This window comes from Camelus bactrianus, chromosome 12 (genome assembly GCF_048773025.1).
Source record: "Camelus bactrianus isolate YW-2024 breed Bactrian camel chromosome 12, ASM4877302v1, whole genome shotgun sequence".
NCBI classification, from domain to species: domain Eukaryota; kingdom Metazoa; phylum Chordata; class Mammalia; order Artiodactyla; family Camelidae; genus Camelus; species Camelus bactrianus.
In genome coordinates this window covers 50,166,548-50,194,526 of record NC_133550.1, presented here as the reverse complement: position 1 = coordinate 50,194,526, position 27,979 = coordinate 50,166,548, and the positions used below count along the sequence as shown (strand labels likewise).

The following is a 27,979-nucleotide window of genomic DNA, read 5'->3' as shown; positions in this document are numbered from 1 at the left end:
ACACGGACATTATTTATTCTCTTTCCTAGGCTTCTAATGTGATACTCTTTCCTTGTATTTTCCCCACTCCAATACTGTTCTGTTTCCCCTGGATGTGGTCTTCACACTTTCATCTACCACAAGATTCAGAAAGGGATCAGATTCCCACATTATTCCTTGGACGTGTCTGCTGCTGTTTAATTTCAATGATAATTTCTTGTCCTTAAATTTTTTTCAACTCGTGATTGTGAGCCTTGCTCTCAGTGTCTACTCAGTGGGCTTAGAGGTGCCTTGAAAAACTTGTGGTCTCCTTCACACTCCTGAGGTTTTTAAAGAGGAAAGGGACATGAATCTATTCAACAGTCTTCCTTCTAGGCTAAGCTACTTGGAAGACTAAGCTCAGGGCCTTGTTAGAAGACACTGTTGCCCTCTAGGTCATTGCCACTTCTCACTCATGCTCTCCAACCTCAGTGTGCAATGTGTCAAACACTCCTTTTAGCTTCCCCTATCATCCTTCTGAAACTTTCACAACTTCCTTAAAATACTACCAAGTGCCATGGAAAGATGCTCAATATCTCTAGTTATCAGAGAAATGCAAACCAAAACAACAATGAAGTTATCACCTCACACCAGTCAGAATGAGCACCACTAAAAATTCCACAAATGATAAATGCTGGGGGGGGGGGGGTGTGAATAAAAGGGAACCCTCCTACACAGTTGTGGGAATTTTTGGTACAACATTATGGAAAACAGTATGGAGATTCTTCAAAAAACTAAAAATAGACTTATGATATGATCCAGCAATCCCAACTGTAAACATATATCTGGAGGAAACTCTAATTCAAAAAGGTACATTTACCTCAATGTTCATAGCAGCATTCTTGTACAATTGCCAAAATATAGAAGCAAACTGAATGTTCATCAACAGATGACTGCATGAAGAATTTGTGGTACACACACACACACACACACACACACACACACACACACACACTGGAATACTACTCAGCCATGAAAAAGAATGAAATACTGCCATTTGCTGCAACATGGATGGACTTGGAGATTATCATTTTAGGTGAAGTAAGACAGAAAGAGAAAGGAAAGTACCATATGATCTCACTTATATGTGAAGTCTAAATAAAGAGACACAAATAAACTTATTTACTAAACAGAAAGAGACTCACAGACATAGGAAACAAACTTATGGTTACCAAAGGGGAAAGGGTTGGGGGAGAGGGATAAATTAAGAGTTTGGGGCTAGCAGATACAAACTACTATATACAGAATAGATAAACAAGGTCCTACTGTATAGCACAGAGAACTATATTCAATAGCTTGTAATGACCTATAATGAAAAAGAATACATATGTGTATAACTGAATCACTATGCTGTACACCAGAAACTAATACAACATTGTAAATCAAGTATACTTCAGTTAAAAAAAAGTAAACAAAAACAAACAAAAAAACATACTTCCAGGTGCCAGTACCCTCTTCCTTTCTTCTTTCAAGCAATGGTGATTGCCTTTGCTTTCCAGACTATATTTGATCCCTGAAACATCTGTGTTTTTAACCTGGTTAACAGTAGTCAGGTAACATCCTCATCATGGTCGTTCATAGCATTGGTGGCCCTGGACATATGACCTGTATGTCAATTCAAGCAAGATCTGCTGTGCCTGCATCAGAAAGTAGACTGTTCATCTGTTCAACGCATGTTTATTGTGTACCTGTTCTGTGAGGAATGTTTTAGGGACTGGGGAGACAATGAAGAATAAAGTAAATGAGACAGCTACTCCCTGGGAGTTCATGGCCTGTAACAGGGGTTGGCAAACTACGGCCTGTGGATCAAATCTGGCCTTCCATCTGTTTTTGATTATAAAGTTTTATTGAAACACAGCCACATTTATTGTCTGTGTATTGTCTGTGACTGTTTTCAGCTAAGAGGGTAGAGTTATGTAGTTGTATTAGACACTGATTGGCCTGAAAAGCCCATCTGTTTACTCTTTCACTCTTGGCAGAAAAAATTAGCTGATCTCTGGTCCATAGTGGTACTTTTTGAACTATCTGTAATCAAAGATCAGTTTTATTTTATATTGTATTTTATTTTACTGTGAGAGGATTACTTAATAGAAGATCTACCCTCTTAGCCAGTTTTTTAACTGTACTCTTTATCACTGTTGACTCCAGGTTCAGTGTTGTGCAGCAGACCTCTAGAGCTTATTTATGTTACTTCACTGAAACTTTATCCCCATTGATTAGTAATTCCCTATTTCCTCCTCTCTTCAGCCCCTGGCAACCACCATTCCACAATTTGATTTTATGAATTTGATAATTTTAGCTACCTTAGATAAGTGGAAGTATTCAATGTTTCTCTTTCAATGATTGTCTTATTTTTCTTAACATAATGTTCTCAAGATTCATTCATGTTGCATATTGCAGAATTTCCTTCTTCTTCTTCTTCTTTTTTTTTTTTAAGGTGGAAGAGTATTCTACTGTATGTATGTGCCACACTTTATTTATCCATTTGTCTGTTGGTGAACATTTAGTTTGCTTCCCCATTTTGGCTATTGTGAGTACACGTGAAACAAAGTGTTAATATCTTTTGGTGAACCTCATTTCAGTTCTGTTGGATTGATACTTACAAGTGGGATGCTGGGTCATATGTAGTTCTATTTTTAAGTTTTTGAGAAATCTCCATACTGTTTTCCATAGCAGTGGCATCATCTTGCATTCTCACCAACAATGTTCAAGGGTTTCAGTTTCTCTATATCCTAGTCAACACCTCTTGTCTTTTTTTTTTTTTAATAATCATTCTAACAGGTGTGAGGTGATATTTAATTGTGGTTTTGATTTGAATTTCCCTGATGGTTAGTGATGTTGGGCATTTTTTCATATATCCATTGGCCTTTTGTATATCTTCTTTAGAGAAATGTCTATTCAAGTCTTTATTTCATTTTTAAATCAGATTATTAAGGTTTTTTTTTTTTTTGCTATTGAGTTGTAAGAGTTCCTAATATATTTTAGAGATTAATCCCTTATCATTTGTAGGATTTGCAACTATTTTCTCCCATTCTATAGGTTGCCTTTTAATTGTTCTCTCTGATGTGCAGAAACTTTTAAGTTTGATGTAGTACCACTTGTTTAATGTTGTTTTTGTTGCCTTGTTTTTGATGTTATATCTATAAAATCGTTGATTTTATGTTTTAATATGGTATTGTACCATACTGCTTTGATTATTTTAGTTTTGTAATATATTTTGAAATCAGAAAATATGATACCACAGCTTTGTTTTTCTTTTTCAAGATTGATTTGTCTATTCACAGTCTTTTGTTTTTTCATGTAAATTTTAGAATTGTTTTTTCTATTTCTGTAAAAAATACCATTGGGATCTTTATAGAGATTAGATCGAGTCTGTAGATCACTTTAGGTAGTATGGACATTTTAACAATATTAATTCTTCCAATCAATGAACACAGGATGTCTTTCTATTTGTTTGTGTCTTATTAATTTCTTTCATCAGTTATTTGTAGTTTTCAGTATACAAGTCTTTCAATTCTATAGTTAAGTTTAATTGCAAGTATTTTATTCTTTCTAGTGCTATTATAAATAGCATTGTTTTCCTAATTTTTTTCAGATAGTTCATTGTTAGTCTATAGAAGTGCAATTGAATTTTGTTTGTTGATTTTATAACCTGAAACTTTTCTGAATTTGAATTAGTTCTAACAGGTTTTTTTTTAAAATGGTATCTTATGGTTTTCTATACATATGATCATGTTATCTGCAAACAAGAGCACTTTTACTTCTTAATTTCTAATTTGGATGGCTGTTATTCCCATTTCTGGCCTATTTCTCTGGCTAAGACTTCCAGCACTACATTAAGTGAAAGTGGTGACAGTGGGTATCCCTGCCTTATTCATGATATTAAAGGAAAAGCTTTCAGCTTTTCACAATCTAGTACGTTAGCTGTGGGCTTGTCATATATAGCCTTTATTATGATGAGGTACATTTTTTCTATACCTAGTTTATTAAGAGTGCTTATCATAAAGAGATGTTGATTTTTTTCAAATGCTTTTTCTGCATCTATTAAGATGATCATACAGAGTCTGCTAGTTATCTCCCCATATCCAGTCCCCTCTCTTTTCCCATGTGGTTGAAGTTTTAGCTGGGGCACATGGCCACCCACTTAATGATTGTGTTTCTCAGCTTTCCTTGCCACTAAGTGTGGCCATATGATCACACCAGTTGGCATAAATATAAGTAATGTGTGCAAATTCAAGGTCATGTCCTTGAAAAGAAGATGCATATCTTTCCCTGCGTCTCTATTCTCCTCCTGCTATCTGACATGTGGATGTGATGCTGACACTTCTTTGATGATGGCATTTATTTAGGACAGAAGAGAACAAGATACAATGAGCCCTGGGTTCTAACACCATGGAGCTGCCATATCAGCCCAGCTCTGCTTAAACTTCGATTGTTATGTGAAAATAAACTATTTTGTTTAAATCACTGTTTTATTATAGCAACTGAACCTGTATCCTAAAAAATACAGAATGTGGTAGCCAAAAGTGGGCATTGGCTGAGTGGTCAGGGGATGGGTATAAGAACGCAGTTATTGCACTCAAGAAGGCTGACTATCATGATTACACAAGGGAAAAGATTTTGAAAGCTGCCATCTGCAGTAACTTGGAAAGTGAGCTGTATGCTCATGGAAATCATAGCTCTAAGAGAAAAGGTAAAAAAAAAAAAATCAGAATGTTGGAATGTATTTGCTGTCTCTTTACTTCTTTCAGCAAAGTTTTCAAGGCAAATATAGATTCAGACTGAACTGAGTCAATTGCAAGCAGAGATGGAAAGGAATACAACTTTTGGGAAAGAAGGTCTTTCTACCTAGGCCAGCAATCTAAGTTGACTAAGCATTGAGTAGTTTAGGGAGGGCTGAAAGAACCAACTGGTTATGTAGGCCAAGCAAAGATAAAAGGTGGCTGTGAATAGTAGGAGTGGCAAGAAGGTGTTTTAGATTTCTTATTAATCTCTAGCAACTGTCTCTCAAGAGAGTCCAAATACAAATAATAACACATTTTCAAATTGATTTTCTTCATGTTCAATAAAAGCATCATTACAAATTTTAATGGTTTATTGATTGACACAAATCTATGTAAAAAGAATGTGCTTACTATGTAAAAGTAACCTCATATAAATTCATCTAGCTCAAAGATCTTCAAACCAAAGTATGCAATTCCTGGGGTATGAAGAGATATCCCTGTGTATACTTGGACACAGATAACTTTCAGGGTCAATTTATAGATATTGAACTTTCATGTTTATTCTTTCTAAAAATTGATCTACCTAAGAATTTCCCCCATTGTCCAGAGTTACTGTACTTCTCTTTTTCTGCATTCCTTTCAGAATTGTCCTCCCACTTGACTAAAAGAGGCTCACTACCTTTCTCCCATCTCCAGTCTTGTCATACTACACATGTGCAATCACTTACGATGTTTGCAATAATTGATGACTAATATTAATGATAACCAGAAGACTTTTAATGAAATACTTAGTCCACTATTGTTATGGCGGGGGACCACTTAATTTAAATTTCTATACATAGTTTTATTGCAAAGAACTATTATGGAGTTGATTAATATAAGATGAAAAACGCAAACTGTATTACATCATACAATTCTGTGAGAAAGGTGAAAAGGAAATTAGAATTCAAGGAGTAGAAGAAACTGTTAAGGAAGAGCTTGTTCACATGTTTTTAAAGTGAATGACAGTGGTGTTAAATCACTATTATTTACATTCTTTCTGATACATTTAGAAGAGTGTTATAACCATTTCATTTAAAAAATGTCAAAATACGCAATATATAAGAATTGTACCTTTTCCTACTATTAAAACTTATGGGGAAAAGAGATTTTTCATATTTTGGTTTTAAAATGTTGGGAGGGCTTCATAGTATTTAAATGTTGTTAATTGTATATTTAAGAAGAAATGTTTGAAGACTCCACTTCTAGTCCCCATTGTAACTAGATTACTGCCCATAAGCCCTTCCTATATACGGACACTCTATTGCTCCAGAGCAAATAATGCTTTTGTTTAGAATTGCTGAATGACTTCTGGATGGTTGCATATTGTCTATGGGAGCCAAATGAAATCAGCAGAAGTTTTGTCTGCTTAAAGTGTAAAGGAGGTTAAGCTTCAGACTTGGGTAGAATGGATGGGCCTTTCAGTTTAAATCTAAACAGTAACATTAGGTTATTTGAGGTGAAGAAACATACATGGAAACAGTAACAACGTATGCCTGACTTTTTACTTTTGCTGAGGTTTACCCCCCTTTTTTTTCCTTCCAGAAACAGTTGAAAGTATACCTTCTCATTCCTTCCATATTTGATACTGTCACATGGAGATAATCTTGCTGAAACAGTGTTATTCTACATGCTTTTCTTGTATCCAAAGCAAATACTAGTTTCCAGTTCTTTGTATTTTTTCATAGGACTGTTAGTCCCCAGTTATGAACTGTATTCATCCTGCTATAGCTAGAAGGCTTGGCAAGGATTTTCTAATGAAACATTTTATACCTTATTAGGTTTGTTGCTTTTTTTTTTTTTTTAAACAAAGGAGATTGGGAAGAATAAGTCAATGGAATGTTTTAAAAACACTTTAGCTTGACTTTCTAATAAGGAAAAAAGTATTAGACTTGTATTAACACACTGATCACTTTTTAAAAATACTGTATGAAGATGGAGACTGAACAACATTTTAATAAAACTTTAATTTCTCTTGAACAGAAATTTCCTCTCCACCATAGTTCATATTAATTGTTCCTGTTAAAGCCAACTGTAAAAAAGACTAACTAAGCATGGTATAATTTGTCTTATAACTGGAATATATTGATTTTCCGTATTTCCCACCAATTTGAAATAAGAGGAATACAGGTTGCATTTATTTCACTCGTGAAGTTGGGTACTCCATGGAGAACCTACTCAGCCAGATTTCTCTGGGAAATCCCTCCCTCCCCTAACAGTCTTATTTCTATGAAAATGCCCACTTCCAAAGTACTCAGCATTCCTCCTCCCTTCCCCAACCTGAGCTGAGCCAATCTGACTCTCTTCCAGGAATTTAGAATCAGAACATGAGCCTGGAGTTTGTTCTCCACCTGGGACTGAGCCTGTTGCTTGTATCCTTGGAGCTGGAATACAGTGTGCCTTTAGGGGAGAACTGGCTTATCCCTAACATTAATTGGACCAGAAGCAAGAGCACAAATGGTGGCCCTTCATATCACAGTTTAGATATTGGAAAGTCGTAAATTAAGGAAACAAATGATTAAGGTATTTTTTATCTTGCTGGCTTGACAAATGTAATTTACAACTACTTCGGAGGTGAAATTTGAAAATGGAAAGTCCTGAGACTCTTCAGAATTCTGCAGTGGAAAATGACTTTGGGAGAGAGGTGGTCTGCAGCCACTCCTCTTCTTACCCCAGAAGGTAAAGACTCCAGTTCTTGTCTTACCCGAAAGATAAGATTTACAGATGGGAGATGGTGTATTGTGTAGTGAAAGATTTCAAAAGATTTATTTAAAAAAGGAAAGTACACCTCCAAGAGCAGGAGGCGAGCTGATTCAAGGGAGGAAAAGCAGCAGTTTTTGTCTCCCTTTTCTCTTATACCCTGGCTTAGAGGTGGTCTTTTGACTGAGTGACAGCTCTTGTCCCTGGAATGCTTAGTCATGTTTGGCCCCTTTTGCACGTGTCCTTACCTGTGGTGTACACAGGAAAACCCATTGAGGTGGGGCCGGCTAACCCTCATTATTAATTATAATACAATGTATATGGGTCGTGTCTGGTTAAGTCCTTTCTGCTACTGCATAGTTGTGGCTGTCGGGTTTTAACTGGTTTCTTGCTGGCACTCATTTAGAAGTAAAGTCCCTTTATGGTGGAGGTGGGCATAACGCCATCTTCCAGATCATCCTCCCTCTCCTCCACCTGTCTGCCCAGTGCCCCCACTTATCTAACTACCTAACACTCTTTCCAATAAGTACCACAAAGGGCCATGCATTGCATGTACTGGATGCTGCAGGAGCTCATCCAAGCACCATCCATCCACCTTGACCACACTTTGGGACTAGAGAGGCACACTCACAGAATGTCTGTCCTTGAAAAGACAGACCCAGAAAAGAGGCTGGTGCAGGTCCTGAAAATAAACTCAGGCCCACTAGGTTAAATGAATTCTGGGGCCTTAAGTGCCTAGGCCATAGAGAGAGCTCTGTGGGCTCTGGAAAGTCATAGGGATTTTTTCCCTTTTAACAGACTTATTTTTTAGAGCAGATTTAGGCTCAAGTTTAGCAATATTGTGCAGAAGGTACAGAGAATCCCCATATAATCCTCTGTCCCTACTCTTACATGGGAGAGACTCTGCACATGTAGGGGTACATCTTAACCCCATGGACTTTGCCTCAGGGGGAAGGGCACAGTCAGGGAAGGGCAAGAGTGGGGCCATCTCAAGTTCTGAGGCTAGGGCAGATCCCCTCTTGCCTGAGTCTGTGAGTGGTTCTGGAGAAGAATAAGATAGACTGAACTAGTAAGACAAGAGACAGAATGCAGAGTTCCAGGGATCTTCCAGTTCCTGGTTTTAGTCCTTTGCAAGGCTGTGCTGTTTTTTTCCTGCTTTGGTTTTGTTTTTGTTGTTTGATGAAACATTTTTTAATTGAGATGTAGTTTATATACAATATTATATAAGTTGCCTGTGTACAATATAGTGATTCACAACTTTTAAAGATTATACTCCATTTATAGTTATTATAAAATATTGGCTACATTCCCTGTGTTGTACAATATATCCTTGTAGCTTATTTTATACATAATAGTTTGTACCTTTTAACCCCCTACTCCCTCCTTTCTCCCCACTGGTAGCCACTAATTTTTTCCTTATATCTGTGAGTCTGTTTCTTTTTTGTTATATTCTCTAGTTTGTTGTACTGTTTAGATTCCACATATAAGTGAGATCATACAGTATTTACCTTTCTCTGTCTGACTTATTTCACTTAGCATAATGCCCCCCAAGTCCATCTGTTGTTTCAAATGGCAAAATTTCCTTCTTTTTATGGTGGAATAGTATTCCATTGTGTGTGTGTGTGTGTGTGTGTGCCACATCTTCTTTACATGTTCATCTGTTGATGGACACTTAGGTTGCCTCCATATTTTGCCATTGTATAAGAATGCTGCTATGAACATTGGGGTGCATATGTCTTTTTGAATTAATGTTTTTGTTTTTTTCAGCTATACGTCCAGGAGTGGAATTTCTGGGTCATACGATAGTTCTATTTTTAGTTTTTTAGAAAAACCTTCACACTGTTTTCCATAGGGGCTCTACTAATTTACATTCCCATCAACAGTGTATGAGGGTTCCCCTTTCTCCACATGCTTGCCAACACTGTTATTTGTGTTCTTTTTGATGATGGCCACTCTGACAGGTGTGAGGTGATCTCTTATGGTGGTTTTGATTTGCATTTCCCTGAGATGATTAGTGATGTTGAGCATCTTTTCTTGTGCTGGTTGTCCATCTGCATTTCCCCTTTGAAAAAATATCTATTCAGGTCTTCTGCCCATTTTTTAATTGAGTTGTTTATTTTATGTTGAGTTGTATGAGCTATTTACATATTTTGGATATTAACCCCTTATCAGCTGTATCATCTGAAAATATTTTCTCCCATTAGTAGGTTGTCTTTGCATTTTGTCAGTAGTTTCCTTTGCTGTGTAAAAGCTTTTAAATTTAATTGGGTCCCATTTGTTTATTTTTGGTTTTATTTCCTTTGCTTTAGGAGACTGATCCAAAAATACTCCTGCGATTTACATCAAAGAATGTTATGCCTGTGTTTTCTTCTAGGACTTTTATGATTTCTGGTCTTACATTTAGGTCTTTAACACTTTCTGAGTTTATTTTTGTATATGGTGTTGGAGAATGTTCTAATTTCATGTTCTTTTACATGGAACTGCAGTTTTCCCAGCACCCCTTATTGAAGAGACTGTCTTTTCTCCATTGTATATTCTTGCCTCCTTTGTCATAGATTAATTAACCATAAGTGCATGGATTTATTTCTATGCTCTTTATTCTGTTCCACTGATCTGTGAAGACATTGTGACATTCTTATAAAACATTTCTCCATTTTTCTTAAGCCAGTTTGATGTGGTTTGTGTTACTTGTAATCATCGGGACCTAACTAAGAAAACCAGGAAATCCAACTAGGAGACTTTAAGTTGTTAGTGCAATTAAATTTTCATTACCTGAATATATATATTTATAATGTGTTATTTTCAAAATGATTTCACATTCGTTTTATAATCTCCAAAGTATCTTGTGAGGTAGGAATCACTATTTTCATTTTGCAGGTATATAAATGGAAGCTCAACTAACTTGCTGAAACTTCCAAACAGTATTTCCTCGTGGTGAAGAGAGGGGACTTGGATGTATCTCTCCCAGACGTTGGTGTACATGAGAAGGTGTATCAGTGGGTGCTGACAGTGGAGTCGGGAGGACACCTCTTCCCACAAAAACTGTTAGGAACAAGGTAACAATAGATCAAAACATCATTTGTATTCATTTTTAAAGCAACAATGATCCCTTTGAAATTTCCTCTTGAAAAAATCACGAATGCTAAGAATGAAAGACTTCAGTTGCCAACATCCTTTCTTTCCTTTTAATGGCCTACACCAGGTGCTAAGCCAAAGGTACTTTCTAAGTGTGAGTGTGCAAGATATAAACCCAAGAGTCACTCTTTCTAAACTAGTGGGAAGTTGGGACGGGAAAGAAAAGCAGGTGTTAAATCTCTAGCTGAGGTATGCAGAGATTCCTCAGGTGGGCACCCACAGGTGTCTGGTACTATTTCTGGTTACAGAATGAAAGGGAAGGTGCAGCGTGTGGGTGGGGAACTCTTCTTTGGTTTTGGCAACTTGCCTCTCTGAAAATGGAACTGGGCAGCTGCCCAGAGAATAAGTCTGTGGAAGTTAAACGCCCCTTTGGGTCACACAGGAAATAGGATGTGTGCGTGTGTGTGTGTGTGTGTGTGTGTGTGTGTGTGTGTGTGTGTGTGTGTCTCAAGCCAACTAATACACCAAAATGGTTCGGAAAAAGAGACACCAGAAGAATAAGCACCAAAACAAATCTTAAATAAAATAAAATCCATTATGATGCCTAGATGCAAACTGAGGGAGGTGGGACTTTAAGAGTTTTTGCTAATAAAGGTAGAATGAGGGCTAGGGTTAGTATCTGAGTTCTCTCAGGTCAGAGCCTGGAGAATAAAACTTCCATAGGGATTATGGCATCACAGATGTGGCTATTGGTTAAATAGCAAAGAGAAACTTCTTAGGGGCTCCTTAAGTAAGGGTTCAGAAGCCAGCTTTATGAGGATGGGGTGTTGGGGGTGAGAGACGATGGGGAAGGGGCCTGATAAACAGGCCTTGCTTATCCTGAGACTTGGAGGTGAGTGTGCTGACGGAGGGAAACATACCTCTCTCACTTAAATCATTCTCTTTAGTTTGGGAGGAAGGGGAAAGGGGAGATCAGACTCACATACTTCAGTATTACTCAGGGAAATAGCCACCACTGATATTTAAGTGTGTGGTAGCAGCAGGGTTGTTACTTCTCATAGTCTCACTAAGAAGCACAATAGTTTTGGTGCCACCCTTTGGCTCACATGACGGTGATACTGGATAGGAACCCATGTAGGTGGCTCACATCAGCCCTTACCTATCAAAGGCATTAATTGGAGGCTTTTGGGGGTTCCTAGCCTTGAACGCCCTAACTCTGTGGGGTGTGTTTCTAAATTCCATTCCCTACAACCTTTTTACACTATCATCCCTCCTATTCTGTGAAGGGCTCTAGACATTGGAAATAGCACAAATTGGATTGTGACTCTTGGACTTTTCAGTACAAACATAAGAAAACTCAGATGAGTCATTACTCTTCCATTTTTATCACCATTCAACAAGTTCTCCTGCCAATTTAAAGGCCGTGACCAAATCATTAATTATGCCCTTTGCTTGGCTTCATTCACCTTCTTATTATCTCCACTAAGATGTGAACTAGAAATTTGGAGACAAATCTATTTTGCTTGTCAAATGTTCAAATTAGCTTGTTGGTCAATTATTTAATAACCCAAATTAATGTGGATCTTGTAAATATTTCAGAAGATGAAAATTATCAAAGCCATTCATGAATTTCCCTGTTGCATATGATTTATACTAATGTACTATATGAAGAAAACCACATAGACCTTGTTCCTTATTTTAGGAGGCTATAATCACAGATGGAAGTATAAGAACTTTTCAGTTTTTAAAAATTAATACAAACTTTGTTTATTCCTGTGTAAAATAAAACAATGCCAGAGAATGCATCTTTGGAAAAAAGTTCTTTTATCTATAAAAAAGACCCTGAGATTTCAGAGTTTTGATGATGAGAATAGAATTATATAGTGTTGTATAAAATATGTATGTATGTATGTATGTGTACCAAACTCTCTATTCATACTTTATATACCTTATATAAGTATTACCCATACCCTCTAATAATCACAATCAGCATTAATTGAGAGTATACTGTGTGTTGGGTAGAATTCCTAAATGCTTTAATTGTATTAGCTCTCATTTAATTCATACCATGTGGTGGGGTTAAGCATTATTTTTCTGGATTAAAAAGTGAGGAAACTTCTCAACTCAGAAGAACGAGATAATTCAACCAGAATTGCATAGTTAGTAATAATTAATGGTTAGGCTTCTTACACCTTCGGACAGATCAAGCCAACTCCAAAGTCCTCACATAACACAGTCCAAATATCAGATTTAGACAAACACAGTATCAGTTAGAGCTGCTGCATCCAAAGTTGATATCTTAGTGGCATTGTTTCCTCAGCATCTGCTGTGTTCTTCTTCAGTGTTCCCTCTAGTTCTGTCACCCTGGGCCAGGACTGTTCCCACTGTTTTGCACTGCATGGCCTAGTTCTGTGTTTCTCCTGTTGTGCTCTCTTGCCCACTTGTAGCAAATTCGTCTGGGGATTTGGAGTCTACCACAAATCTTCTCAATCTTAATCTCTAGGAGTAAAATCCGGGGATCTGCATCTTATCATACTTTTCCAAATGATCTTAGGTCCACGAAACATTGAGAAACCTCAGGCGGGTGTTAAATTTTACCACACCTAACTTATACAATGTTTGAGGAGTAAGAGTTGGAAATAGGGACGAGAGGATGGAGACGGGAGCTATGTTATATATTTAATGTACATATCTATGTATATAATATACATATTACATCAGCTGTTTAAGCTACATATTTACATACAGAAGCATGGTGGATTTTTCATCAAACCAGAAGTAAATTAGAAACCCCTAAAGAGCAAACAAACCACACAAATTTCCCAAATTGGGAGGAAAGGTAACAACAGGGAGCACAGACACTTTATTTTAAACCAGGGTCTTAATCAACCCTTGAAACACAGCCTGCCATCTTAGAAAGTTGTAAAAGTCCATTTTAAAAATTTCACAAATGAGGCTATCTAGTGTCCTCTGTTAAACTTTAGCCCTTTGTGTGTTTACAGTGGCCCAGATTAGAAGTTAAGAAGAAGGATGTCTACCTGGAGGAGAATCCCTGAGCAGAGAAAGTAGACAGCAGAAGAAGAGGCATCACCAAATGTAAAGGTGTCTGGGTAAGTCAGTGAGAAGAATATATCCTATTTGCTTCAGTGATCATTGAAGGAATCACTACATGGCATCCAAAAATGGATGCTTAGGATAATAATTCCAAAACTCAGCTGCTCTTAGTTTAAAACTTGGGCTTCATCCTTGACTTCCGTCTTTCCCTCACACTGTACATCTATTCTGTCAACAAGTCCCATTGCTTCTGCCTCCAACACAGATGCAGAATTCAAATACTTCTCACCACCTCCACTACCACCCCGATCTAAGTCACCATCATCTCTCTCTTGGATTATTGAAACAACCTGCTAAATGATCTTCTGGGTTTTGTCCTCGGCACTTAGAGTCTATTCTCAGTATAGCAGCTGGAGAGATCTGCAAAAACAAAAGTTAGATTGTATTATTCCTCTGCACAGAAACCTCTCATGGCTTACCATCTCTTACAGAATAAATTCAAAGTTTTTACACTGATTTAAGGCCCCATACAACAGCCTAAGCTCCATTATCTCCTTTAGCTCATCCCTCCTACTTTTTTCCCTTTGACCCCTCTGCCCCAGTACAGTAGCCAACTTGCTGTACCTTGAACATGCCCAACACCTCAGAGCTGAAGCCCTTGTTTTTATCCTAGAATATTTTTTTCCTTTACTCAAACTTTTCCCATTGAAAAATTCCCTGACACCCTATTTAAAATGACACTCCTCTTACTACATCTTATCCACTATCTCTTCGTTATTTTTCTCCATGGTACTTATTCTATTTATTACCAAGGAGAAGTGAGGCTGGCCCAGGAGTCCTAAACCTTCTTCTGACCATTGTGTACTACCAGAATGGTTCAGGTGGGCCCCGTTGATGTGAGGGAAGCTAGAGGCGTTGTTTTATGACGTCTCATTGGAGAGCTGAAGCAAAACCCCCCTGCCCACATCATTTACTTAATGACACCTCTTCACTCACTGAGCAAAGTTCGGAGAGGGGAAAATTGAGAAACACACTATCCATTTCCCTATCCTCTTCTCCTCTCTACTTCTTCCCATAATTTCCCTGTCTGAAGAGGAGGATGACTTCTTTTTCTTCCTTGCATAAAACTTTATGGTCAATCCTTTAAATTCTAAGGCTTACCCCAAATCAAGCCTACCACTTGATTTTGTGTGGTCCACGTGCTAAGAATGACTTTTTCTTTTTTTACATGGTTGAAAGAAACCGAAAAGAATAATATTTTGTGACATGTGAAAATTATATACAATTCAAATTTTAGTGTCCATTAATAAAGCTTTATTGAAACACAGTCACGCCCATTCATTACATGTTGTCTGTGGCTGTTTCATGTCACAGTGGCAGAGCTGAGCTGTTGCCAGAGACTGTATGGTCTGTAAAGCCCCAAATGTTTACTTTGGCCCTTTACCTAAAAAGTTGGTCGACTGCCGATATAGTAGAACATCTTTCTGACAGAGGATAGAGAAGGATTTCTGAAGACATGAAAACCACTAGTCACAAAGGAAAAGACTGAGAATATGATTGTGGTAATGTTAATCCTGGCAAAGATGGTGGCAGGACAGAGAAAGGAGAGAAGGAATAGCTACATAAAGAAATGATACTTAAATTGAACCCTGAAAAAATATGAACACAGATCACTGTTCATGCAGCTCTTAAACAGAAAACTTAAAACACATGCGAAGAGTATGGATGACAATTTCTTTCTTAACAGAGTCATTTAAATGTATAAAGTTACAGATATTTTTTTTCACATTGGTAGAAGAAAAGATCAGAGAGTTCCTTAATTTTCCTACATAAAAATCACAATAATTATCACATAGTTAAAAAACTTAAGATCAGATTTTGCATTTCTTCCATTATTTGCTACTGTGGACACTGGGCTGCTTTTTTTCCCAAGTGAGATGTCTTGCTCTTCAGGAACTGACTAGAGGATTCCCCACTATGGCCCCAAGGATGAAGACCACATCTTCAAATCTCTTTCTAGAAAGAGAAAAGTTGCTGAGATATGCTGTCAGTTCTTCAGAAATTTGGAAATATCTGGGTGTACCTTATGTAAACAAAAAATGATCTATTTGTAACCTCACTATTACATATGACTCAGAGTTTCATAGTTTTGTCTTCCACCTTTAAATTTTTAATCTACCTGCATTTGATTTGATTTTGTGTTTAACTAGATTACCAATTTTCCTAGTGACATTTATTGAATAGTTCACCCTTTCACACCCTTCTGTAAAGTCCACTCTGCCAAAAATTAAGGATCCATTTTTATGTGGAGTTGATTCTAGTCCTTTGACTCATTTAGTGTATTTGTCTTTTCCTATGCCAATGACTCACTGTCTTTATTACCACAACATCACAATAAATTGTTCTTCTGTCACTGGTTCTGGAGATGTGAGATAAAAAGCTGAATTTGGTACTCCGATCTCTCTGATGTTATTCTTTTTCAGAACTGTCTTAGTTCTATGTGACACTTTGAGCTTCTATATAAATTTCAGAGGGATTTTGTCAAACAATATCAGAATCCATTTGGAATTTTGATCATAATAGCTTTGACTTTATAATCCAATTTGCAGAGGTTGGTGCTTTAATGATACTAGGCCTTTGTGTCTTCTTTAAAAAATTTTTTATTATGAAAAGTTATCCATCACTTAACTTTAACAAACACCAATATTTTGACATATTTGCCTCATCTATCGTCCAATTATTTTTACTGAATATTTCAAAGCAAATCCCAGAGTCATGTCATTCCTACCCCTAAATATATCAATTTGCATCTCAAAAAAAGGGGTAAGCATTTTCTTACATTACCACAATGCCATAATCACATCTTGTGTAATTATAATTTTTAAAATTATGATCTAATATCCTGTTCATATTCAGATTTCCCCAATTACCTAAAAACGTTTTTTTGTAGATGACTTGATTAGTATCCAAGCAAAGGACTCTCACTGTATTTGGTTGCTATGTCTTCTAGATAGTTTCTACAGTAGAACAGTCTTTTCTTCTTTATTTTACCATGCCACTGGCTTGTTGAAGAAACTGGTCAAGTGTTCTGAGGAATTCTGTATTTGGCATGTTTCTTCCTAGATGTCATTTAACTTGTTTCTCTGTCTGAGGTATTTCCTGTAAGCTGGAATTTAGATGTAGAAACTTAGAATTAGGATCAGGTTATTTTGGCAAGAATATATCATGGGTAATTCTGTATATTTTCTACACATATATTATTTCTCATTGCATTGCATAGGTGACATATAATGCTGGGTTGCCTTATTTTAATGTTATTAAGATTGCCCCATAGGCACATATGGTGGTAGCCTGACCCCTAAATTATTTCCACTATGGTCCAAACTCTGTTTAGGATTCCAATACCTTAAATTTATTTGAAATTTATTAACACTTCTTTCAGAGCCCAGAATATGCTCTGTTTTGGTCAGTGTTCCATGTGTACCTGAAAAGAATGTGTTTTCTGCTCTTGTTGGGTATACTATTGTATAAATATCTTTAGGCCAAGCAAGTTGATACTATTGTTTAATTCTCCTGTGTTTTTATTGAGTTTGTCTAACTGGTCTACCAGTTGCTGAGCGAGGATGTTAAAATCTCCAATGGTGGCTTTGTTTCTGTTTCCACTTAATTTGATCAACTTTTGTTTCATGATTTTAGGAGCTCAATTATTAGGTTCAGGTATGTTTAGGATTATGTATTCCTGATGATTGAGCATTTATTTATTATAAAATGTGTCTGTCTCTGGTAATGGTCTTTGTCTTAAAGTCTATTTAAACAGATAATTGCTAAGTCTCTAGCCTTCTTGATATTTATAAACTGTATCTTTTTCCATCCAATTACTTTCATCCAGTCTGTGTATTTATATTCAGTTGTCTTTTGTAAGAAGCACAGAATTGTTGTTTTTTTACCCATTCTAACAATCTCTTTCTTATTTTATAATCCCTATTTTACTTATTTATTTTTATCTTATTTTGTTGATAGAACCTCTAGCACTATATTGAATCGTAGCAGTGATAGCACTATTCCTTGTCTTGTTCTGGATCCTAAGGAAAAGCATCTAAATTTTCACCATTAATTGTAATATTTGCTTTAGTTATTTTGTAGATAGCCTTCATCAGATTAATGAAGTCCTACTTCCAGTGTTCTTAGCTTTTCCTGCATATGTGTTATATTTATCAAATGCTTTTTAAAAAGTCTGCTTAAATTATTATTTTTAGCATTCTTTTCTTATTTGGATTTGGAATAATAAAATGAGGTTTTAAAATTTTTTTGGACTAATTTGTATAAGAAATAGATTATTTCTTATATGAAATTTGGGGGAGCATACACACATAAAATTATTTGCACATGGGGCTTTTTTGGGTTGTTTTTGGAAAGGTCTTTGATTAATATTTCAGTGTATTTAAAGATATTAATTTATTCAAGCTTTCTATTTGCATTTTAGTTTAAAATTAAATTTTTAAATTTCATCTGGTTTTATATTTATTGGCATGTAGTTATTTACAATATTTTTTCAGCCTCTTTTGTGTTTGAAGTTGTTTGTATCTATTTCTCTTCTCTTGTTTAATTTTTAAAGGCCTCGATTATAGTCCTCCAAGTAGGGGAGGAGAGATGATCCCCAGAGCAGAGAACCTCTGGGCTGGACCGCTTTCACTCATGTGGTCCTTTTGCCCTCACTTTCTCCCATCAGGTGTTCCATTCCAGTGACTCTTCCCTGGGCATGTAGATCTTTTTAAGGAGCTGCCTTCCTTAGCTATAATTATAAACTTTGACAGGTAGGGATAAAGGGTAGGAAAAAGAGTGAAGAAATGAGGGAAGGGAATGCCCAGGGTGGAGTCCAGTCTGCCTGTACTTGTAGCTTTTCATTCTAACTCCAGCTGAGCTCCTGTTGCTATCCTGATAATGTTCTCCCCAATTCTGTTGGTTCTGGTTTGGATCTGTTTACCTCTGGCAAGGAAATGGGCAATGACATTTTAGGGTAGTGTTGTGGAAACAAATGGGCACCATCAGAAAGCTCTTCACCAGTCTTTTCCCTGTTGTTGCATCTCAGTCTTCTGTACTTGGTTGCTGTCTTATCCCCAGTCCCCTTCTCCCAGTTATACCAGGCCTTGACCTCTATCCCTAAGAGCTTCTTTCCATACTTCTGGTGCAAAGTTCTGAGATTCCTCAACCTCCATCTTGTTTCCATGGCATCTTCAGAGTTTGGTTTCAGGAGAGGTAGCTAGAAGTTCTTGTTAATTTGCCATCTTTTCTAGGACAACCAGTAGATAATTTATAAAATAGAGAATCTGTTTACCATGTAACTAATTATTTTCTAATTAATTTTTTTCTTAACTGTGATAGTTATCAGTACTGATCATCAAACTATTTTTGCTTGTTCTCCTGGGCAGAGAGTAGAATTCCACTTCTTTACTCCTTTGCTGGAATTCATTGTACACCTGTGATTTGTTTTAAACAATGAGAAGTGAGCAGAAGTCTGTGTGGCACTTCTGGGTGGAAGCCCTAAGAGTCCATGCCTGATTTGCCATTCTTTCTTTAGTACTCTCTGCCATGGGGAGCAGCCATGCCCTAGTTCAAGATTTGGTAAAATTTTTCTGTAAAGGACTAGATAATAAATATTTTAGGGTTTGTGGGCCATATGGTCTTTGTTGCAACTACTCAACTCTGTTGCTGTAGTGTGAAAACAACCATAGGCAATACATAAATGAATGAGTATGGCTATGTCCCAGTAACACTTCATTGATGGACACTGAAATGTAAATTTCACATAATTTTCATATGCCAGAAAATATTATGCTTTAAAAAAAAGATTTCAACTCTTAAAAATGTAAAAACTATTCTTAGCTCCTGGGTCAAACAAAATCAGGCAGCAGGCGAGATCTGGTCTAGAGGCCATACTTTATTGGCCCCTGTTCTAGATGGAGGCTACTCCATCAAATCTACTCTGTAAATTCCCAAGGGGAGGAAAACATGGAGCCAAGCCCCCAGATGATCCATGAAAGATATCCGGTGTGTGGAAAAAAAAAAAAGAACGCTGGTTATTTTAAGCCACTAAGACTCTCTTTCAAATTACAGCATCACCTTGTCCAATCTGATACAGTAATTCTGTTTTAAAATGCTAAGGCAGCAATGAGTCACTAGAAGACAAAAGTTAATGGAAAGAAAGCAAGAAAGGGTGGCTGAGAGAAGACCAAGAGGAGTTTGGACTGAAAACTAAAAGAGCTCATTAAAATTCTGACAGATTATCCATTCTTTTTATCTGAACCCGTATCTTTAAATCCTAATCATCTGCCTGTTTGCACGTTTAGGACTGTATCTTCTACTCTTTCTGGGATGCTAGCCTGTTGTTTCGAATAATTAAAAAAGAAAAAGAAAGTCGTGGAAGTATTTAAAGTAGATCTGAAAACTGCGTCAGAAAGTCATGAAGGCCAAAATAAGGAGCTCTGTTAAGAGACATTCCATCAACAAAAATATCTTTTCTCTTCTCTGCCATGGCAACTCCAAAATAGTAAAGAATATGTAATATGCAGTATCCTTATTTGAACCAGGATGCTGAGAATTGTGCAGCCAACAAATGTCTATTTTGGTGGTAAGAACCATCAGATTCTGAAAAGAGATCAGACTGATTCTGTAGCATTTGCTGAGCTTTCCCAATTGTTAGTGGCAGATTTCCAGAGATGCTCAAGGTATCCCCTTTCCAGTGGCTTAAAACTATATATATACCATGTGCATCTTTGTCATTTAATTGTTGAAGTCCCGATTCTAACACAGTTGGTGTGTGTTAAATAATCTTTTTATTTGGACATGCCAGAGCAGGAAAGAGAAGAGATGTTTGTGGTGATAAAGTTTGCCCTTGTCAGAGCCTCTTGCCCTGGAAATGTTGGTGGGGAAACTGTCCTTATTTGATCATTTTTGGGGTAAGGGAAATGAAAATAAGTTGTGTGCAGAGGCTCAAACTCCCTCAGGGCAGCTGAGTGGGAGAGAGAGTCTCTTTGGAAAACCTACAGTTTATTCTCACAAAACAATGTAGCCTCTAAGAAGTTGAAAACATTCGGAGAAAGTACAGAAATGAAAAGCATTATTGTGCGAAGTACAAAATCTCAAGAGGAAAAAGGTGTTCTATAAAAGATTTACTCTTTACTTTTTCCCTTGGAAATTCTCTGGCCTACAATAATATGATTTGTTTAAAATATGGCACTTAAATATTTAAATGTAGCAGGCCTTATGTGTTTAATTTCTTTGTTTAACTGATGCATAGTTTCCCAACTATGTAGTGACTGGTGTAAAGTGTGAGGCTGTTCTATATTTATGTAGTTCAGCTTTCCAGAATATTTGGATACTAGCCTTAAATATGTACAGTATCATTCCTTTGCAGCAGTGTTGACAATGCCCAAATTTATTAATATGAGACACCCCCCCACCATAGTCCACTTTTCTGAAGCATGGGTTAAGCTTATCAAGTGGTTTATTAGAAATGCACGGACTACAGAGAATTACAGAGTTAAATTTCCATCCACTGGGTAGAAAGTTGGATGCCTGGTATATCTTTTATTTATTTGTATTTTAAACAATTTTGCATTTAGTATATGAATTGACTTTTTCTTCAATATTAGTATGTTTTCTGATAGAAATTATAGTCATTTAATAGCATGAAACACAGAGTGAGGCATTAAGAATTTTAAAAATAATTAGCTGCTTTTCTATTAGAAGCAATGAAAGAAAAGTTTTTGAGGGAAAAAAGGAGTGAAATGTTAATCTCCAGTGAATGGTTTCACACAGAATGAATCTGTCTTCTAACAAAGATTTGACTATACTGGTGCCACAGGGCACCAGTACATTGTTCTAAAGTGTAGAAAAGTGAATGTGGGTGCCAGGGTCTGGTTATGACCTCTTTGGAGACATGGAACCTCTCCCTGGGGCCAACCTCCCCTGGAGGGAGGTCACTGACAAGAATTTGGCCTTGAAGAAATCATAAATGGATGAGCAGGCAGGGAATAATAAAGAGTACATTTTCTATCAATCAACCTTTATTAGTACCTAAGGAGAGTGCATATGTTTTAGAAAAAGTTGTCCCCACTCCTGGGAATTGGGACCCAGGACAAACATGAATGAAAGAATAAGAGAACAGACTGAAAGACAAAAGAGAGCTAAGGGGAGTTTCTATTATAAGCATGTACTGGATTCCATAATGTACGATATTAAAAGTAAGCATAATATTAAATGATACAGATGTTTGCAAGATAGAAAGCATTCTGTGGTTCTAAGGATTCTTCAGCCTCTGCACAGACTTCTGTAGGTCAAATAATGTAATAAAATGTTTCTGTGTCTTCTATAGGAGACCATTAATCCAAAAGATTCAGGTCAGCTTCTTAAAATACTTTATCAACCTTAGAAAAATCTTTTTCTTAACAGACTATGCTTTTTTCCTTTTGTTTTTGTTATTGCTGTTAGTCTAATTTTAGAGAAGGCGAGTATTATAGGCTGAATTGTGTCCCTTCCCCCCACCAAATTCATATGTGGAAGCCCTCACCTCCAGTACTTGAGAGTGTGACTGTATTTGGAGTTGGGACTTTTATAGAGATGATTAAAATAAATGGGGCCTTTAGAGTGGGCCCTAATCCAGTCTGACTGGCATGATTTCTTTCTTAGTTCCTGGTTGTGTCAACCTGTCTTCTTGTAGGACCACACTGTTGGCCCCTATATTGGTGTGTGGATTAGAAGCATGGATTTAGTGTGTGTGTTTGATCTTAATTCCAATTTTAGATAATCCACTGACTTTTGGTAACCCAGCCTGCCCTCACAGCTTTGAACAAGGCCATCTTAATCCCCCCAGGCCTGCTCTAGGCATGCCCATGCTCTGATTCTACCTTATATGTAGTAAGTTGAGCTAACCTTTTCCAGAATGCTGCCTTAACTGGCATATCTCTTGTCTCGGTGTACCACACATCTACAAAAACATAAATCTTAAAAAACAAAAACAAAAATCTTCAATTTTTTAGAAAGTTCTGACCTTTGTCATCACAGAAAATTTTCTTACTCTCTGTATATATTCCTTCTTATACCTTTAAATGCAAATAATGGCTAAAGTTCCAAGATGCAGATATATGCAAATATTTTTGATGTTTCGCAGTTAAATAAAAGCTCATTTCTCTCTTTTTTTTCTTTAGAACATATTCTTAATATTAAAGCTGGTACAAGATAGGTAGCCTTTTTTGGATACCAAATTATCAGGAACACTCAAAGAATTAAGACTGAAAGTATTGATTGGCTTCTCTTGGAACTGTGGTAAAGCATTGGATGCTGGTTAAATCCAAGAGCTGGGTGGAAGGAATAGTGCCCCAAAGTAATCACAGCTCATAAAGACATGAAATGAAAAGCTGAGTTATAGCAGGGTGGTGGTATCAACTCACAAACACATACATGTAAGAAACATAACTTGTACATGGAAGCAACGTAAATGTCCACTGACAGATGATTGGATAAAGAAATTGTGGAGTACATACACAATGGAATACTACTCATCCATAAAAAGAATGAAATAATACCATTTGCAGCAATATGGATGGACCTAGAGATTGTCATACTAAGTGAGCCAGAAAGAGAAAGAAAAAAACCATATGATATCACTTATATGTGGAATCTAAAAAAATGACACAAATAAACTTATTTATAAAATAGAAACAGACTCATAGATATAGAAAAGAAACTTATGGTTACCAGGGGGAAAGGAGGTAGGGGGATAAATTGGGAGTTCAGGACTTGTAGATACTAACTACTATATATGAAATAGATAAACAACAAGGTCTTACCATATAGCACAGGGAACTATATATAGTATCTTGTAATAGCCTACAAGGAAAAAGAATATGGAAAGGAATATATATATATATATGCATAACTGAATCACTATGCTGTACACCAGAAATTAACACAACATTGTAAACCAAATATACTTCAATAAAATAAAATAAAAGCCAAATAGGAATAATCTTCAAAAAAAACACATAACTTGTATAATTTTTCTGTGATTGAAATTAGCATCCATTTTAAGCGCTAGTACACAGAGTGGCTGAAGCATCACCTCAGTCAGTTCAGGGTTTCACCATCCCTTTCCCCAAGCTTGTGACCAATTCCCAGCACACTTTACACAGTATCAGTGGAGTAGTGTGGAGATTTTACGTCTTGCCTGGATTGTTTTGACCAATTCACCTAGGAAAGCTGCTGAGATGGACATTATCTGGTCCTGTTCATCAGTCCTTGCAGGTTGCTGCTGCTCTTGCTCATAGTCTCATAGAAGGAGAAACCTCTGGTTGCTAGTTGTCCCCTCTGTAGGCTATCAGATCCCTATGAGTTGTCAGCCTTTCTCTGGTACTACTCTACAGGTCCTGCACTTTACTGAGCTCTGGAATCTCAGCATCTCCCCCTTTTCTTGTGTATCTTCTGAGAAAGGGAATGCCAAATCTGTCCCATTCTCCATCTCCCCACTCTCCTGCCCCAGTCCTGGATTTGGTCTATGGGAAAAGTCAGAACACAGGACTCCTGTAGAGAATCCCAGAATCCACATCCTTCTCTTCCATCTTGGAGTCATTATCTTTCTTAGAGCTGATTTTCAAAGAGAGCCGTAAACACTGCCTCTAACTGATAACATGATCTCACAAAGATAGTATTTATAGCATATATTTATGCCCTGAGCTCTTTATTTAGCTACTTTTGAAGTTATGTAGCTCAGGTCCTAGAAATTCAAAAGTGAAAAATGTTGATAGTTTTGTTATTCTTTGTTCCAAACTGCCTAAACTGCCGCCTGCTGGGAGAAAGTCATATGCGAACAGGAAGTATGGAAAAATGAAATCAAACCAAATCAAGCGAAACACACAAAGTTCATAATTATAACAAAACTAGAAGAGTGCATAGAATTGAAATTTAGCTACTAACTTAAATCCATGGCAAATTTCAGCAGCCAAGGCTAAGAAGATAGTCCAAACACTAGACAGGTTGTTATCTATCTATCTATCTATCTATCTATCTATCTATCTATCTATCTTTAAATCCCTAAGCCTAGAAGGCTTTAAACTAGCATGAATTGAAAATGAGGTATAGTAATCATTGCCAATGAGAAAAGACCAGAAGGAGGCCTAGAATAATTTTAAAGTTTCTTTAAAAGCAATGACATCTTTTTTTGGGGGGGGGGAAAGGTTTTTTTAAAAAAAAATCTAATTTTTTATTGAAGTGTAGTCTATTTACAATGTTAGTTTCAGGTGTACAGCAAAGCGATTCAGTTATACATATACATGCATATATATTTTTTTCAGATTCTTTTTAATTACAGCTCATCACAATAAATTATTTTGAGGGGGTAATTAGGTTAATTAATTAATTTATTTGTTTATTTAATGGAGGTACTGGGGAATGAACCCAGGACCAGGTGCATGCTAAGCATGTACTCTACTATTGAGCTAGACCCTCCCACTCTACATTATAAGAAATTAAATATAGTTCCCTGTGCTTACAGTAGGTCCTTGTTTAAAAGCAATGACTTCGACTTATTTATATTTAGGTCCTGTTGTCATGGATGAAGGGCAAGTTTTGTTTTTTTTTTTTAACATAGACTTCTTTTTCTTCCAGTTTTATTGAGATGTAATTGACCTAGAGCACTGTATACGTTTAAGGTGTACTGCATAATGTTCTGACTTACACGTATCATGAAATGATTATCACAATGAGTTTAGTTAACATCCATCACCTCATATAGATACAAAATAAAAGAAAAAGAAAAAAACTTTTTCTTTCCTTGATGAGGGACAAATTCTGAGTGGTTATAGGCAGGGAACAGATAGAAGATCTGGCCACTACATCAGTCTCTACAAATGTCCAGTGGAGCTGACTTGGACCAGATATAATGGATAGCAGTGCCAGAAAGGGGTTCACTCTTTTAAACTCAGTACAATGGGGTGAGAATGACTGAAACCACACTGAAGAATATATTTTGTACAGTTTACATTGACCAAGGGTGGTTGGATTCAGTGGTTATGAAAATGAACCCTAATGTCCTATATAGCTTGGACTAGAAACTTGGTTTTATCACTTACAAGCTTTTTCATCTTGAGGAAATTACTTTGCCTCTTTGACTTTCTGTTTCTTTGTCTGCAAAAATGGAATTAATAATGGTAGCCACTTCATAGGGTCGTTGTCAGTATTCAAAGTTTGAATGAATGAATTCACTTAAAGTACTTTTGTAAGTCCTTGATAAAATTTAGCCAGATTATTATATTATTATTATTATATACTATCATTATTATTATTGTATGATATATTGTGTATTCACAGCATTAACTTCCAACCCTTTCCCCTAGAATACTAGCAAACTTCTTCTGGAGGTGTCACTAAGGAAAATTTATTAATTTTTTTCTTCTGTATTCTATTCTAAATATATTCCCCTGATTCTCTGTCATTCACTGATTCTCCTGTGTTCTATGCTAATTCTTCTTCCATTCTTGTTTGTGTCCAAATGGTTACTCTGCATTGTTGAGGACATCCTCACCTCTGCCCTTTTTACAGAGGATTATCTATCAATCTTTCCATCAGCACTTGCTCAGATTTCATCCTTTCAGTTGTCATCAGCATCAGCTGTATTTCTGCAGCTCTCTTCCTACTTAGGACTATCAGCACCTGTGCAGTTGCTGAAACTTACAGAGGTCAGAGTTCACTCACCCAGTAGGACTAACTGAGCTCCTGATACATGCCACATGCTGCAGCACAGGGCTCCTGCCCTCTTGAAGCTTTCAGAGTCCAGTGGGCTCTGTGAAACATCTGTAACCATTGCTCCTTCTGCTGAGGATGGCTGAGGTGCGTGTCGACTTGCCCACCCTCCTTGTTCTGCATGTTCTCTGATTTGCTAATGAAGTGGAAGAAATTTCTCTCTTCTGCCTCGGTACTGAGGTGGAAGCAAAGTCCTGTCCATTTTCTTAATGTGCTTTTCTCTGCACAGAACTTATTCATTCCTTCATTTTGTTGTTGTGTTGCAACATTGCTTCTTTGGCTCCAGGAAGGCTTAAGACTTCTTGCTTTCATCATCTCTTTTTCATTTTTTGGTGAGGATTCCAGTGAGGGATTGGGCTTCTTTAAGTCTATGTATTGTATTGAAAAACAAAGTATATGGAGTATATGGGTTTAATGCAGTAGAGAGTTTACTGGGCACTGGATAAATTGGGGCTGCAACTCTAATTCTTTAGCATTTTAGCCATGTGTTTTGGAGTAGCATTATTCTATATTGTTCTCAGGCTCCTATTTTGTCATCTATAAGAGGAACCTGTAACTCTCATCTTGAATGTTTGCTTTAAGAAAAGAGTTGATGACTATACAGTACCTGATGCAGTGCCTCAGCATTACCCCCTCAAAACATAGGCTTATACTGAATTGTGCAGTTGACCCTATTGTGTGTGTTCCTGATGCTACGAAGATCTACTGACATTTATTGACTATCTGCCATGTGGTTTCTGGGCACGATTCAGAAATTAAGAGAAAATATCCAGATGGCATTATGCTTTGGATTAGGAAAAAACCAAGGAAGAAGAGAGAGAGAGAGAGAGAGAGAGAGAGAGAGAGAGAGAGAGAACATAAGCGAGTAAGAGAGATTATAATCAGGGACTTTGTTTTTTTTGGTTGTAAAACTTAGAAGCCCAGTCAAGCTAGCTTAAAGCAATGTGAGCTTATTATAAGAATTCCGGGATGTCTTAAAGGATTCAGGATCAGAAAATACATCTGTTGCTTTATGAAGAAATGGAAAGATGTCAGTAATTAAGAAAGATTTGTTCTCTCTTATATTCTTGGTCTTGTTTTTGCTTTCTCTGGTCATATGGTCTCATGCCTCTGCATGTTTCTGAATCTGTTATTTTGCTCTCTTCTCTCTGAAATCTGGTTCTTTCTGCTTCCCCATCAGCACAATTATACCCAAATGGCCACTCTCATTCCTAACACTACGGCATCTTTTGAGCTTGAGCTGATTCCCAGTTCCTGGGCTCTTAGTTCAGTTTCTCCAGTGATAGGGTCTGATGGGACCAGCGCAAGGGTCAGATGTCCACCCTGACCCAATCAGCTGTTGGCCAAGGAGGAATGAGGTCGTGTGATATAACAGCTGGGACCGTATCTGGAGGAGGCAGCTCTCAGAAGAGGGCACGAGCTGGGCAGGCACCTTAAAAAGTGTTGATGACAAGCAGTAAACTGAATACCCAGGATGGCTTTAATCCAGAGTGTGGTGGCAGAGGAGTGGTTTGGAAAAACACCTTATGGCAGAGGTTCCAAATGTGGGGGGTGGGGGGGTGGGGGGGTGTATG

The 27,979-nt window shown here is 37.0% G+C and overlaps 1 long non-coding RNA gene and 1 pseudogene across 2 annotated transcripts in view; one reads left to right on the top strand and one right to left on the bottom strand.

The window, feature by feature from the left end:
- LOC123617998 (uncharacterized) overlaps positions 1–27,979 on the top strand; it is a 114,661-nt gene that overhangs the window by 42,577 nt on the left and 44,105 nt on the right. For both annotated transcript variants that reach the window (XR_012510826.1, XR_012510825.1), the window contains exons 5-6: positions 10,359–10,537; positions 13,559–13,666. This is a non-coding gene — a long non-coding RNA (uncharacterized LOC123617998). The remainder of the gene's footprint in view (positions 1–10,358; positions 10,538–13,558; positions 13,667–27,979) is intronic.
- On the bottom strand, positions 14–2,710 carry LOC123618011 (small nuclear ribonucleoprotein G pseudogene; annotated as a pseudogene).